This window comes from Schistocerca americana, chromosome 6 (assembly GCF_021461395.2).
Source record: "Schistocerca americana isolate TAMUIC-IGC-003095 chromosome 6, iqSchAmer2.1, whole genome shotgun sequence".
Classification (NCBI taxonomy): domain Eukaryota; kingdom Metazoa; phylum Arthropoda; class Insecta; order Orthoptera; family Acrididae; genus Schistocerca; species Schistocerca americana.
The window spans coordinates 344,082,914-344,098,667 of NC_060124.1; positions in this window are offsets into that span (position 1 = coordinate 344,082,914).

Consider the following 15,754-nt stretch of genomic DNA (forward strand, 5'->3'; position numbering starts at 1 on the left):
CACTATGGGTCTGAACTTCTGAGGTCATCAGTCCCCTAGAACGTACAACTACTTAAACCTAACTAACCTAAGGACATCACACACATCCATGCACGAGGCAGGCGCACTCCAGCCGGCAATTTCACTTAAGGTTTGTATTACATTTCATGTGCTTTTATGTGTGTCTTGTACATATTGTCATTGAATAAGCATGGGTAGCCCACGTAGAGAGGAACGTACGGAGAGTGAGGCTCTGTCTGATACGGAAGTGGACGATAATGTCCACGAGCTCCGAATAACAGACCCAGCGGAGAATAGCTGGCCGCAAATTCCTCAGAAGGAAACAGAACAGGGACCAACATTTCACGATTTTACTGAACAAACTCAAGTGAGCACACGTGTTCATGAGATTAGACCAGAACCGAAGACTGATATCACAGCATCATCTGATGGTGCATCAGTAGCGGCAGGTCCCAGTCCTTATTTTCTTGTGGTGTTGTTAGCACAATTGGATATCTGTGACAAACAAAGCGGACAAACGCTTTTACGTCAGGTAAAAGGCGTGTTACAATCAGAACGTAACGAACTTGAGGAAAGGGAAATGATACAAGCCAAAGCTGTGGAAGGAAGAGAGAAGGCTGAAGCCTTGGCTAGGGAGAAAGCAGAGAGAGAGCGTGACGCACTTCTTGTGCACAAATTGAACGACCTTCCAAAGAACGAGATAAGGCTACCATCTCACATCTATCGCAAAATATGCATGTGATAACACAACAACTTTCGGAACTTATAGAACAAAACAAAGATGTTCCAGTGAAAGTCAGCTGCACTACCCATGCCTTGCACCACGAACAAGTAAAGGTTCGACCAACGCATGGATGAGACGATAGGCCTGTTGCGGAGCGACCAGCCTATCACATTAAGTGGCACCGTGGAGCAACAAGTCAATTGAGATCGGGCATTATAATGTCACAATGCGGCAAATTTCCCGTTACTATACGCCGTGGCGAGAGATTTGTCTGTGAGAGTCAGCCTAGTCAGACTCCACCGACTTTTACGGGTATTGTTGGTGCCGCAGATACCAGCGTATTACCACCCCTTGCCCAAGCAAGCAAAACTTGTTGTTGTTGTGGTCTTCTGTCCTGAGACTGGTTTGATGCAGCTCTCCATGCTACTCTATCCTGTGCAAGCTTCTTCGTCTCCCAGTACCTACTGTAACCTACATCCTTCTGAATATGCTTAGTGTATTCATCCCTTGGTCTCCCCCTACAATTTTTACTCTCCACGCTGCACTCCAATACTAAATTGGTGATATCTTGATGCCTCAGAACATGTCCTACCAACCGATCCCTTCTTCTAGTCAAGTTGTCCCACAAACTCCTCTTCTCCCCAATCCTATACAATACCTCCTCATTAGTTATGTGATCTACCCATCTAATCTTCAGCATTCTTCTGTAGCACCACATTTCGAAAGCTTCTATTCTCTTCTTCTCTAAACAATTTATCGTCCACGTTTCACTTCCATACATGGCTACACTCCATACAAATACTTTCAGAAACGACTTCCAGACACTTAAATCTATAATGATAATGATAAGGTGTGTGAAGTCTTATGGGACTTAACTGCTAAGGTCATCAGTCCCTAAGCTTTTTTTTTTTTCTTTTTGGCCATCAGTCTACTGACTGGTTTGATGCGGCCCGCCACGAATTCCTTTCCTGTGCTAACCTCTTCATCTCAGAGTAGCACTTGCAACCTACGTCCTCAATTATTTGCTTGACGTATTCCAATCTCTGTCTTCCTCTACAATTTTTGTCCTCTACCGCTCCCTCTAGTACCATGGAAGTCATTCCCTCATGTCTTAGCAGATGTCATATCATCCTGTCCCGTTTCCTTATCAGTGTTTTCCACATATTCCTTTCCTCTCCGATTCTGCGTAGAACCTCCTCATTCCTTACCTTATCAGTCCACCTAATTTTCAACATTCGTCTGTAACACCAAATCTCAAATGCTTCGATTCTCTTCTGTTCCGGTTTTCCCACAGTCCATGTTTCACTACCATACAATGCTGTACTCCAGATGTACATCCTCAGAAATTTCTTCCTCAAATTAAGGCCAGTATTTGATATTAGTAGACTTCTCTTGGCCAGAAATGCCTTTTTTGCCATGGCGAGTCTGCTTTTGATGTCCTCCTTGCTCCGTCCATCATTGGTTATTTTAGTGCCTAGATAGCAGAATTCCTTAACTTCATTGACTTCGTGACCTTCAATCCTGATGTTAAGTTTCTCGCTGTTCTCATTTCTACTACTTCTCATTACCTTCGTCTTTCTCCGATTTACTCTCAAACCATACTGTGTACTCATTAGACTGTTCATTCCGTTCAGCAGATCATTTAATTCTTCTTCACTTTCACTCAGGATAGCAATGTCATCAGCGAATCGTATCATTGATATCCTTTCACCTTGTATTTTAATTCCACTCCTGAACCTTTCTTTTATTTCCATCATTGCTTCCTCGATGTACAGGTTGAAGAGTAGGGGCGAAAGGCTACAGCCTTGTCTTACACCCTTCTTAATACGAGCACTTCGTTCTTGATCGTCCATTCTTATTATTCCCTCTTGGTTGTTGTTCATATTGTATATGACCCGTCTCTCCCCATAGCTTACCCCTACTTTTTTTCAGAAACTCGAACATCTTGCACCATTTTATATTGTCGAACGCTTTTTCCAGGTCGACAAATCCTATGAAAGTGTCTTGATTTTTCTTTAGCCTTGCTTCCATTATTAACCGTGAAGTCAGAATTGTCTCTCTCGTCCCTTTACTTTTCCTAAAGCCAAACTGATCGTCACCTAGCGCATTCTCAATTTTCTTTTCCATTCTTCTGTATATTATTCTTGTAAGCAGCTTCGATGCATGAGCTGTTAAGCTGATTGTGCGATAATTCTCGCACTTGTCAGCTTTTGCCGTCTTCGGAATTGTGTGGATGATGCTTTTCCGAAAGTCAGATGGTATATCGCCAGATTCATATATTCTACACACCAACGTGAATAGTCGTTTTGTTACCACTTCCCCCAATGATTTTAGAAATTCTGATGGAATGTTATCCATCCCTTCTGCCTTATTTGACCGTAAATCCTCCAAAGCTCTTTTAAATTCCGATTCTAATACTTGATCTCCTATCTCTTCCAAATCGACTCCTGTTTCTTCTTCTATCAAAAATGGTGCAAATGGCTCTGAGCACTATGGGACTCAAGTGCTGAGGTCATTAGTCCCCTAGAACTTAGAACTAGTTAAACCTAACTAACCTAAGGACATCACACACATCCATGCCCGAGGCAGGATTCGAACCTGCGACCGTAGCGGTCTCGCGGTTCCAGACTGCAGCGCCAGAACCGCGCGGCCACTTCGGCCGGCTCTTCTTCTATCACATCAGACAAATCTTCACCCTCATAGAGGATTTCAATGTATTCTTTCCACCTATCTGCTCTCTCTTCTGCATTTAACAGTGGATTTCCCGTTGCGCTCTTAATGTTACCACCGTTGCTTTTAATGTCACCAAAGATTGTCTTGACTTTCCTGTATGCTGAGTCTGTCATTCCAACAATCATATCTTTTTCGATGTCTTCACATTTTTCCTGCAGCCATTTCGTCTTAGCTTCCCTGCACTTCCTATTTATTTCATTCCTCAGCGACTTGTATTTCTGATTTTCCCAGAACATGTTTGTACTTCCTCCTTTCATCAATCAACTGAAGTATTTCTTCTGTTACCCATGGTTTCTTCGCAGCTACCTTCTTTGTACCTATGTTTTCCTTACCAACTTCTGTGATGGCCCTTTTTAGAGATGTCCATTCCTCTTCAACTGTACTGCCTACTGCGCTATTCCTTATTCCTGTATCTATAGCGTTAGAGAACTTCAAACGTATCTCGTCATTCCTTAGTACTTCCGTATCCCACTTCTTTGCGTATTGATTCTTCTTGACTAATGTCTTGAACTTTAGCCTACTCTTCATCACTACTATATTGTGATCTGAGTCTATATCTGCTCCTGGGAACGCTTTACAATCCAGTATCTGATTTCGGAATCTCTGTCTGACCATGATGTAATCTAATTGAAATCTTCCCGTATCTCCTGGCCTTTTCCAAGTATACCTCCTCCTCTTGTGATTCTTGAACAGGGTATTCGCTATTACTAGCTGAAACTTGTTACAGAACTCAATTAGTCTTTCTCCTCTTTCATTCCTTGTCCCAAGCTCATATTCTCCTGTAACCTTTTCTTCTACTCCTTCCCCTACAACTGCATTCTAGTCGCCCATGACTATTAGATTTTCGTCCCCCTTTACATACTGCATTACCCTTTCAATATCCTCATACACTTTCTCTATCTGTTCATCTTCAGCTTGCGTCGTTGGCATGTATACCTGAACTATCGTTGTCGGTGTTGGTCTGCTGTCGATTCTGATTAGAACAACCCGGTCACTGAACTGTTCACAGTAACACACCCTCTGCCCTACCTTCCTATTCATAACGAATCCTACACCTGTTATACCATTTTCTGCTGCTGTTGATATTACCCGATACTCATGTGACCAGAAATCCATGTCTTCCTTCCACTTCACTTCACTGACCCCTACTATATCTAGATTGAGCCTTTGCATTTCCCTTTTCAGATTTTCTAGTTTCCCTACCACGTTCAAGCTTCTGACATTCCACGCCCCGACTCGTAGAACGTTATCCTTTCGTAGATTATTCAATCTTTTTCTCATGGTAACCTCCCCCTTGGCAGTCCCCTCCCGGAGATCAGAATGGGGGACTATTCCGGAATCTTTTGCCAATGGAGAGATCATCATGACACTTCTTCAAATACAGGCCACATGTCCTGTGGATACACGTTACGTGTCTTTAATGCAGTGGTTTCCATTGCCTTCTGCATCCTCATGTCGTTGATCATTGCTGATTCTTCCGCCTTTAGGAGCAATTTCCCACCCCTAGGACAAGAGAGTGCCCTGAACTCTATCCGCTCCTCCGCCCCCTTTGACAAGGCCGTTGGCAGAATGAGGCTTCCCTAAGCTTACACACTGCTTAACCTAAATTATCCCAAGGACAAACACACACACCTTTGCCCGAGAGAGGACTCGAACCTCCGCCGGGGTCAGCCGCACAGTCAATGACTGCTGCGCCTTAAACCGGTCGGCCAATCCCGCGCGGCCTTAAATCTATACTCGATGTTAACAAATTTCTCTTTTTCAGTAACGCTTTCCTTGCCATTGCCAGTCAACCTTTTATATCCTCTCTACTTCGACCATCAGTTATTTTGCTCCCCAAATAGCAAAACTCCTTTACTACTTTAAGTGTCTCTTTTCCTAATCTAATTCCCTCAGCATCACCCGATTTAATTCGACTACATTCCATTATCCTCGTTTAGCTTTCGTCGATGTTCATCTTATATCCTACTTTCAAGACACTGTCCATTCCGTTGAGCTGCTCTTCCAAGTCCTTTGCTGTCTCTGACAGAATTACAATGTCATCGGCGAACCTCAAAGATTTTATTTCTTCTCCACTGATTTTAATACCTACTCTGAATTTTTCTTTTGTTTCCTTTACTGCTTGCTCAATATACAGATTGAATAACATCGGAGAGAGGCTGCAACCCTGTCTCACTCCCCTTCTCAACCACTGTTTGCCTTTCATGTTCCTCGACTCTTGTAAGTGTCATTTGGTTTCTGTACAAATTGCAAATAGCCTTTCGCTCCCTGTATTTTACCCCTGCCCCTTTAGAATTTGAAAGAGAGTATTCCAGTCAACATTGTCAAAAGCTTTCTCTAAGCTCTACAAATCTTTCTTCTAAGGTAAGTCGTAAGGTCTGTATTGCCTCACGTGTTGCAATATTCCTACCGAATCCAAGTAAAACTTAAGGAATCGTTAATAAAAGATAGTTTCTGATATACAAAGAGAAAAAGGCTGTGCATCCTGTCGTCTTTATAAAGAGTTTTAAAAACGTTTTGTCTCTCTCATGGACGTGTTAGTTTTCTGATTTTGGAAACAAATTTCTTGCACAGTTCTGGTCCCGATCTGTACAAGAACGTTTAAGAAAATAGGTCTACAACCCCGAACTGTTCACCCCCCGCTAGGGGAATTTAAGAAAACCGATGTTGGCAAGAGATGTATTGAGAATTCTTAAAGGAAAACCACCCATTGCCATTCGAGAAAAACTCGCGCATGCACCAGTCACGGACATAGAACAATTTGTGTCAACACTAGATTCTTTGGATTTAATCCAGGAAGATGCACGCCAAAACGAATATGGCAATGCGGGGCGTAATCAACAACAATAAATCACCGACGTCGACTAGTATCAGCCCCAGAACGAACGGGTTCGCGAAAAATAATGACTCTTCAAATGGTAAAGCGTACAATAAAAGGCAGGCGGGGCATAACCGGCAACCGAGTAACAGTAAATGGCATCCTAACCATGCGGAAGGAAACCAGTATTCGTGAACTACTTAATCACCGAGTGAAAACGGAAATTACAACCCTAAAAGAAAGACATGCGGACTGTTAACCACCACTGGCAATGCCCAGGGCCGGCAAACTGGCAGGCACAAAGTCAAATGTCAAGTGCTAATATACCGATCCATCACATAAACGTTATACCTATGCCACCGCCACCGCCGCATCCACATAACCCCAATACCCACGTGTATGTACCACAGGGTCAGTCTTGCGTTCAAAGCGAGAGCGTGAGCATTGTGGACGTCACAAATGAGACACCCGTGGCTGGAGACAGGCTGTCAAACATCGGCCGACCGCTGTAGGCCCCTTCCAGTCGATCGGCAGTGGAGAAGTAGGGGGCGCGCGGCAAGTAAACGTGTGTGTGCTGAGGAACAACGATGGCCAGCATTTGAAGGACGAACTAATAAACGAACCTGCAACAGCCTTCCAGGATAAAATTAACGGTATTTTAATAACAGTGATTCTGGACACCGGTGCCAGCACATCCGTGATAATCAACAATTGTTCCGTTGTGTGGAAAAGATAAGGAAGCTACCGATGTTACCAGTAGAAAACTGTAGAGTGATGGGAGCTTTACGAGAGAAGGAGCAGTTAATAAAAAACTAGGTGAGGCTAGAGCTAACACTGCAGAAAGAAGCATTTGCAATCTCATTCCTGGTGGTTAGAAATCTCGCCATATCCTGGTTTTAGATGCTCTCCGTGAAATGAAGGCGAAAATTGGCCTGGCACGGGGCATCTGCACCTTAATATACCATGATAAGGAGATTGAATTGGTGTTAAACAGGACGCCAGATGCGTGCACGAACTATTGTCGGCACGTTAGCATAGTGATCCCTGACAGTCCCACACTAATGGAAGTGAATAATCTCTCAGTAGAGACTGAAAATGGTATGGAAGAAGCTTGGGTGCAGGAATCACGGAACATTAAGCAAAATATTGTCGAAAAGGTGGCCGAATCCAATTATTTGAATGACCAGCAACAAAGTGAACTGACACAGTTGCTTAACCAACGTGCCGATGTATTTACCGAAAGACCCTATATAATCACAGGGTGTGAGTACAATATGCAAGTCCGAGCACACGATACATTCTGCCGCACCACCTGTTCTATCCCCTGGTCGAAAAAACAGGCGGTAGGAAGGGAAATCGAAATCACACTGTGAAAATTGTAAATAGATTCGCACACGATAAGCAAGTATACTTCGAAAAAATTTAGGTTAGTTTGAATATGTATTTTAGTGATTTATGTGTGCTTCGTTCATTTTTGTGCATAAATTTTCTTGTCGTGAGTAGGGGGACAACCTATGTGCCACCCCACTCTCCATTGTTGCCAAATTTATTCAAGATGGCGGCGATGACGCCATCCGAGATGGCGGCATGTAGACTTGGCAATATCGTATGACTTCATCCAAGATGGCGGCTTTTCGCGGCAAAATAGTCCAATTGTGCTATGTCCACTAACCTAACCTCAAGAAAAAATGTCGGGAAGTTTGAATTTTGGCTGCAAAATAGCCCAATTGTGCTACGTCCACTAACATAAGCCTCCAGGAGAAAAAAAATGGCGAGAAGATTGAATTCCAACAGGATAATGAAAGCAAAGACCGTACTTGTCTTTATTATTATTATTGATTATCATTTATTAACATTCATTAACATTCATTATCATTCATTATAATTCATTGTCATTCATTATCATTCATTAACATTCATTATCATTTATTATCATTCATTATCATTTATTATTATAGGCCTACCTCTACGAGAAAATTGCACCAAATCCAAATTCCAACACGATATTCTCTCGAAAACTGTACTTCTATGTATCATTCTCATTTATTATGTATTCAAGATGTCCGATTTTCTCGGTGAGAAAGCCATTCTCCTTACATCCACAACAAAAATCTATCACAAGTTCAAATCCCCAACACCATAATTGATCACATATACGAGCTTTCTCCGTCACTTATCTTTTTTCACTGGTAGCCTGTCATAATCGCGTCAAATAATAAACCGCACTTATAGTAACATAATTCACGTACTTTTATTTTGCAGGGGGGAAAGGGAAAGAAGACTTTATTTCAAGCAGTACGGTCATCACTTGTTCTCCAACACAGTCAAAACACACATCTTTGATATTGCAGTGCAGTCAACACAAAGTCCGCGCTCCATCTGAATTAGTTCAAATCCTCGCCACCCCCTGGCCAGCACACGGAGACACTGCCTACCCCTGTCACGTGAGGCGCCCGGCCACTAGCACGGGAGGCGAGCCCAGCGATCGCTCCCACATCACAAACATGTTTTCGCTGGACACGCTGGAACTTGTCGAGTTTGATGTCACATCGGACCCTTGTCCGCTCACCACGTGTATTCGTCAACTCCGCATGTTTCCCGCCAAAATTGTCGGCCTCGGAGCTGAATCACACAACGATCGACCGTTCCCTGAGCAAGTCCGAACTTGCAGATACCGACCTCACACAGCCGTTCGCCACGTGTCCTTTTGCGTTCGAGAATGCAGTGCTACACTTTTGGCGGCAAAGTTTGCTCGGCAGTGGAATCCGTCATGACTATATAACATCATGTTTGGACCTCACTAGAATGCCCGCTAATTGCTTTCGCGCACGCGTAATAACTGTACAATCGCTTCGTCACCACCCCGATTACGTCACACACCCTCCACACACGCGACGGACATAGCCTTCTGCAAATACCTGGAAAATGACTCTTTATTTTAGACATTACGGTCATGCAGGTGTATTCCAACTGACTTCTCCATGCTCACACAGCGAAACTCCAGAGCGCAGCTGACGTACGCGCAGCAACTGAGCCTGCTCCCTGACCGTCTGACGTCAAGTGGTTTACGGTGCCCGCACAGCCCCCACAGCCAGCACGCCAGGAAGCAGCGGCGCCACAAGTGGTCGGCCGCGAGCACTTAACACCGGACACGATGTTTCCTGTCGACCACGTGCCATACAAAGGATACGTTTGGCGCCAGAGTTTGACCGACAGTGGAATCCACCATGACCATATAACAGCGCGTTTGCTCGTCGCGAGAACGCTCACCCCCCGCTATATTAAATAATACCATTTAAAATTTCATATACATATTCAAATGTGTTCAAATCCCTAATATCAACTACTTTTCAAGGACCAGAACGCTGCCTCCTCCTCCTAGGAACCAGCGCCAAGTTTGAAATCTGCCAGTAAACAAAGCTCACTTGCGCTTCTGCCACCAACCTAAGAAAATTGTTTCAAACTAAGGCACCAGCACTCAACCTCTTCCTACACGTTTCTGTAAACGGAATGTTTTTTCTACCGAGTTGGAAACTTCCTTAACGTCACAACTTGCGATCGACCACGTGGCTGCCGGCCGAAGTGGCAGCGCGGTTCTGGCGCTGCAGTCTCGAACCGCGAGACCGCTACGGTCGCAGGTTCGAATCCTGCCTCGGGCATGGATGTGTGTGATGTCCTTAGGTTAGTTAGGTTTAACTAGTTCTGAGTTCTAGGGGACTAATGACCTCAGCAGTTGAGTCCCATAGTGCTCAGAGCCATTTGAACCATTTTTCGACCACGTGGCTCTGTCAGACAAAATACACTCTCACTAAGTTAACTGATCACGTGATTCTCATTATTCAACCCACATGCTTCGATTATCTACTCCACGATCTTGGAGAAAACACACGTCCGTACACATGAGCCATCGCGCGCACCTAGCTTAATACCTCCGCAAGTGAATGTCTATTTAATTATTCTGATCATTTAATTATCATCTCTGATGCGGAAAACTGCCACGTCCACCTAGACTTGGAATCAATTTTCGCCACTGCCATACCCACCTGGACTTGAAAAGAAATAGTTAAAGTCCCTACCGACCACCACGTCCTTTTACCGACCCACGTTCGTTGGCTAACATGTACTAATGTTTGCTTCCGTTTAATAACGTGCACTAACGTGTACTAACCCACATTAACTTATATCACATTCTCTCTATACAAATAAGCCAAGCTTCAATTCTGATGGTCAGTTTGTGATTTGCTACCAAACACAAGAAAATTGTGGCAAACGAAACCACTAACCTAAGTCACCTGTGATGACTCAAAATCGTCTGCTTTGCCTCTCTCACCCAACACGAACGCGAGACCGCCCACATCACAGTCTGGACCTTTATACTAGCGTCGGAGATACTCCTGTATAAATATTCTAGCTAAACTATGACCCTAATACTGTTTTTCAATCCACATGGTCTAGCACATGGCCAGAGCACACCCCCAGTACCTAAGCTGAGAACATTGCTCGCCCCATCTTTAGTTCACCGCTGAGAGACAGAGATATGCTGCAATCACATCCCTCGCGCTCTCGTAGCTACTCACCTCAGCTATTCGATCTAACAAACCCTTCAAGTAGAAAAAATAACAACCAACTCGAACTCTATCATATTCTATATCGTCCCACAAATACTTAACGTACATTTTATTTACGCATCGAGTATACCTATCACTCTCATACAAAAAACACTCGTCCTGATATACCTGGTGTCATGTTGCACAGTCGACAGACACGCAAACAGCTCCTAATTTCAGTGCACAATATCAAACTGCTCCTAAATAATGCAGTACACATAACTGTGAACACCATCAGTACTCGTAATATGTCCAAATAACGCACAGCAAAGTAACTCAACAGACGCGCGCAATCAACCTATCCCACATTAAGTCACACGTCCATCAGCTCTCAATTCGCTCAAAGGCCTCTGTTCGACCCTTCAAACATGACTTGATGACAGCCGCATTCACACCAAACACCTGAGAAATTCATATCGCCTACACGCCGAACATGACTATCCAAGCCAGGCCACGCGAGTCGTCTGTCACCGTCCTAACTCAGTGTAGTCCAACACACATGTTAAGGCCGCATGCCATTGCTCGCCGGCCTATATGCGACACATTTCCACCTTCACGTCCGTTATCTAAATAGCTGAGAGCGAGTTCACACAAACACCGTCCGCGCACATCCCAGCCCTTCTCTCCCCTGTCAATCTAAAACGATCATTTGAAAATTAAAAAAAAAAAAAAAAAAAAGAGCCCAGTCAACCTCTCCGAAATTGTATAGTTCCCCCAAAAACAGTTAACGCTCGCTTTCGTGTTTTCTAAGCTTATTTGTAAATTCAAATTCTTACCCTAACAGAACTTGTTCACCAAAATAATACTGAATGCGCTCCCCACCTCCTACCATTCCGGCTCTCAACATACGCAAATGTTCTCAACCCTCCTGCATCCCAGCACAACCGATTAATCATTCTTATTCCTTCTTATCGTATTTACTGGTCTAATTTCCTAAGGATCCGTTATCGAAGTACCATCCTGCTTTTCTTTCTGATGCTTCCTGTGCTTACTTTTACAGAGATCGCTAAATTACCTCCACAGCCCCCCGCAATCTTCACACACACACACACACACACATACGGTCATCCTCCCTACTCATCCCATAACACAAGAATTAGTAAATTTACAATCCATTATATACAAACCCTACACAATGTAAACCACATTAACTTTACAATACCCACTACATGCATCAATTCTCTCAATTTCTAAGGAAGCACTGTGAACCTGCTCTTTCTTTCTACACACGCCACACTCAGCAGTAATCAGCCGTTCTGCATCAACGGACGGAAGTCCCTCTCAGAACTGTTCCACAAATTCGGCAACACAAATGCGTTACTCTCTCTTCTTCTTCCTTGCCTGCTCTCTTTTTTTCTACAAACTTATCCAGAATCATAGACTACAAGAACACACCAATTTTTTTTTCTAAGTACAGCATCATTGAAACCACCCAATAACTCGAAACAAACAGACCAAAAAATTATATTCGCACTCTCGAATACCGAGGTCGTTGATCTCATTATATTTATACAGTTAAATCTTACGATTGCAGTCTCATTTGATTGGCATTCCACAATGAGCTAAGTATCGGAAATACACTCTCTTGACCGCTGTTACTCTGGAAATATCTCTACCGTCTTTACGACTTCCTCTCTAATCGTCACAGAACATAATCAATATTAACTTTACAGTGCAGTATATACAAACGCTACACAATGTAAACCACATTAACTTCACATTACAGTATATACACCGAGCGAGGTGGCGCAGTGGTTAGACGCTGGATTCGCATTCGGGAGGACGACGGTTCAATCCCGCGTCCGGCCATCCTGATTTAGGTTTTCCGTGATTTCCCTAAATCATTCCAGGCAAATCCCGAGATGGTTCCTCTGAAAGGACACGGCCGACTTCCTTCCCTAATCCGATGAGACCGATGACCACGCTGTCTGGTCTCCTTCCCCGACCAACCAACCAACCAGTATATACACATTTGACACAAAACAGTGCACTTATCCAGTATATCTCTACAGCATGCGAAAAAAATATCCTATCCCTACAGCATCTATATACAGCAATGCTACCCCATCCTACGAAAGCACCGTCAACCTGTTCTCTCTACAGACCCGACACTCAGAGCTAATCTTCCCTCTTACATCAGCGGACCTAAGGCACCCTCAGAACTCTTTTTTTACAAATTCGGTATTGTGCCCTCCTCAGCACAAACGCCTTACTGTCTCTCCTTCCTTATCTGTTCACTTTTCTTCAAACATCCTCAGACTCTGTAGTGGGACGAAATTAAGCATCAAACCCATCCACCAATGTCAGCCCAGTTTGCAGGTGACTATAAGTTTAATTTAGTTTTGTTTATGTATTTTTCTTATTATTTGTAATAGATGTGAATTATCTAAAAGTTTTGTATTTTTTTTATGTGTTTCATGTACGGAGAGGGCGGCGCAACGAACGGAGACAGCATCTTCGTTGCCGCGACCAGAGAGGAAATTGCTGGCCGCTATACGTCGCGGGTCGACAGCCAAGGAGCAACAGAAGATCCTGGAACCGAGTTGTTGCGTCGTGCTTCTAAAAAAATTAAAAATGAATTTTTTGTACTCTTTTTGTACAACAATGAAGTCATATAGAACTTAATCTTATTAGAAGTCAGTCCTATTTTGCCAACGGTCAAGTTCACATCTGTATGTGTAGGAAGCTAATAAAATAGTGTATGCTACTAAAGTTGAAACACGTGTTCTGAGGATTGTTTATGAAGAATTATGTGAACGGAATAATAATATATTTGACAAGATTATTGATTCTGACAGCGTTCATCGAAACTTTTAATCTCAAAGGTTTATTTAATGTGTGATTCTGATATCGATATCGATGAAATCAAGATAACGTGTGTCAATATAATTTCTGAGGAGAAACAAACGAAATTTAAATCGAAAAAGTTTACGAAAACCAATTGGCCCAAGTGATGTAATTCTTTGCATACGACTCAACTGATGTTTTACAGTTTCGTTCAAGAACCATTCTATGACAATTTAAAAAGCATATAAATCATTTTTGAAGTGGGTTGTAACTGACGTAGGTGACGATGTCTGCACATGGTCATATATCAAACGAAAATCGGTTATAAAGAAACTTACGTCGTTACACTACACCGTGGCGACCGTGAAAGGACTTGTGTGCAAATAAGGCACACAGGTACGAAACAAAACATCAAGAGTCCTTCGGAAGTCAACGCGAGTTTTCGTGGAGCCTTCACCAGCCAGCGGCGACTTCGCGGGTGTGGGCATCTGACGGAGCGCAGCCAAGCAGTACGGTCACGCAGTTGTTCCACGAGAAGGCGCATCTGTTGGGCAGCAGCTGAACGCTGCAAACCCCGACAACCTTTTTTCTCCCTAAACTAATAGGCCCAGTACGTCAGCTGCGGGGCGTTCCTCCGGCTGGTATTAGAGGTGTCTACGGCGGAGCCGGGCGTGGTTGCAGCCAGTGACGTCTCCGGTGTTCGACTCAGCGTCCTGCCGATTGCGGAAGCGGGGTCGCAGCATCTCAGCGGCTGCATCGACGGCTGTTACATCTGCAGCCCATAGCAGCACATTGATCATCGAGAACTACAAATTACAATATTAGTGTCCGGTGAGTTTGTTTCAAGTTGGAAGTGGAGTGTTGTACATAGAGAGTGTGCTTTTACAGGATTGTTGATTACAAGTCTGCATGTGTAACTAGTTAATATCTTACAATAATGTCGGGAAGTGAAATGTCAGACGAAGAGCAGTCTATGTCCGATAGGAGCATGAGATCCCTTTTTAGGGCGATCGCTAAATTAAAACAATCTAACGGGGATTTTCTAGCTGAATTAAAACAGTCTAACGAAGAATCTACTGCTACATTAAAACAGTTTACTGAAGGATCTACTGCTAGATTGAAAGAGGAACTAAAACAGGAATTAAAACAGTCTAACGAGGAATCTACTGCTAGATTGAAAGAGGAACTAAAACAGGAATTAAAACAGTCTAACGAGGAATCTGCTGCTAGACTTAAAGGGGAGCTAACAAAAACGACAGACAGGTTACAGGAACATCTTCATGAAACCAGTCGAGAATTAAGTGAGAAAATAGAGTCTTCTAAAGTTGAAATGCAGGAAAAATTAGTAGGACTTAGTAATAAGATTGCTGATAATTGTAAAAGGTTAGAAGAACATATCCAGGAATCGCGCGAGGAAAAAGCTCGAAACGATATTACTGACTTAACCGAGAGACTAGATAGTGTCAATATCTTAGTTGTAAATGAAATACAGAAAAATAACAATATGTTACGAGATGAATTTTCTATGCAAACAGAAACTGTTCGTAGAGAATTATTGGAATCTATTAAAGAGGTCTCTACCAAACCTGTAGAGATTTCTTCAATAGATAATGTAGAATTAGAGACATTAACTCATCAAGTAGAAAAAGATCATACCGAAATCGAAAACATGAAATTTTTAATTACTGAAATATGCAGTAACCTTGAGACTGCCAAAGATAATAACATTGACGAAGGTACAGAGCGTTCACATCGTGAACACAGTGAAGAATCGATATTAGCTAATCGCGTATCCAACACAGAAATGCGAATACAGGAAATTACTAAACGGTTATCGGAATTAGATAATAATGGAAACATTTCAAGTAGTAGAAGCAATAACGTAATCAGAGACAACAGTCGCATCGAATTTGCTAGCTCGGACGACAACAATATGAATAAAGAAATCACGGCAAGCCAATCCGATGCAACTCCGTCTCTGCAATCTAAACAAAATCCGACTATTTCTCACGCAGAATATTTGGATGACATAACGACAAATTCAAATGTAGCAAGTCGATTTCCTGTATTCAAACCAGGAGGCGA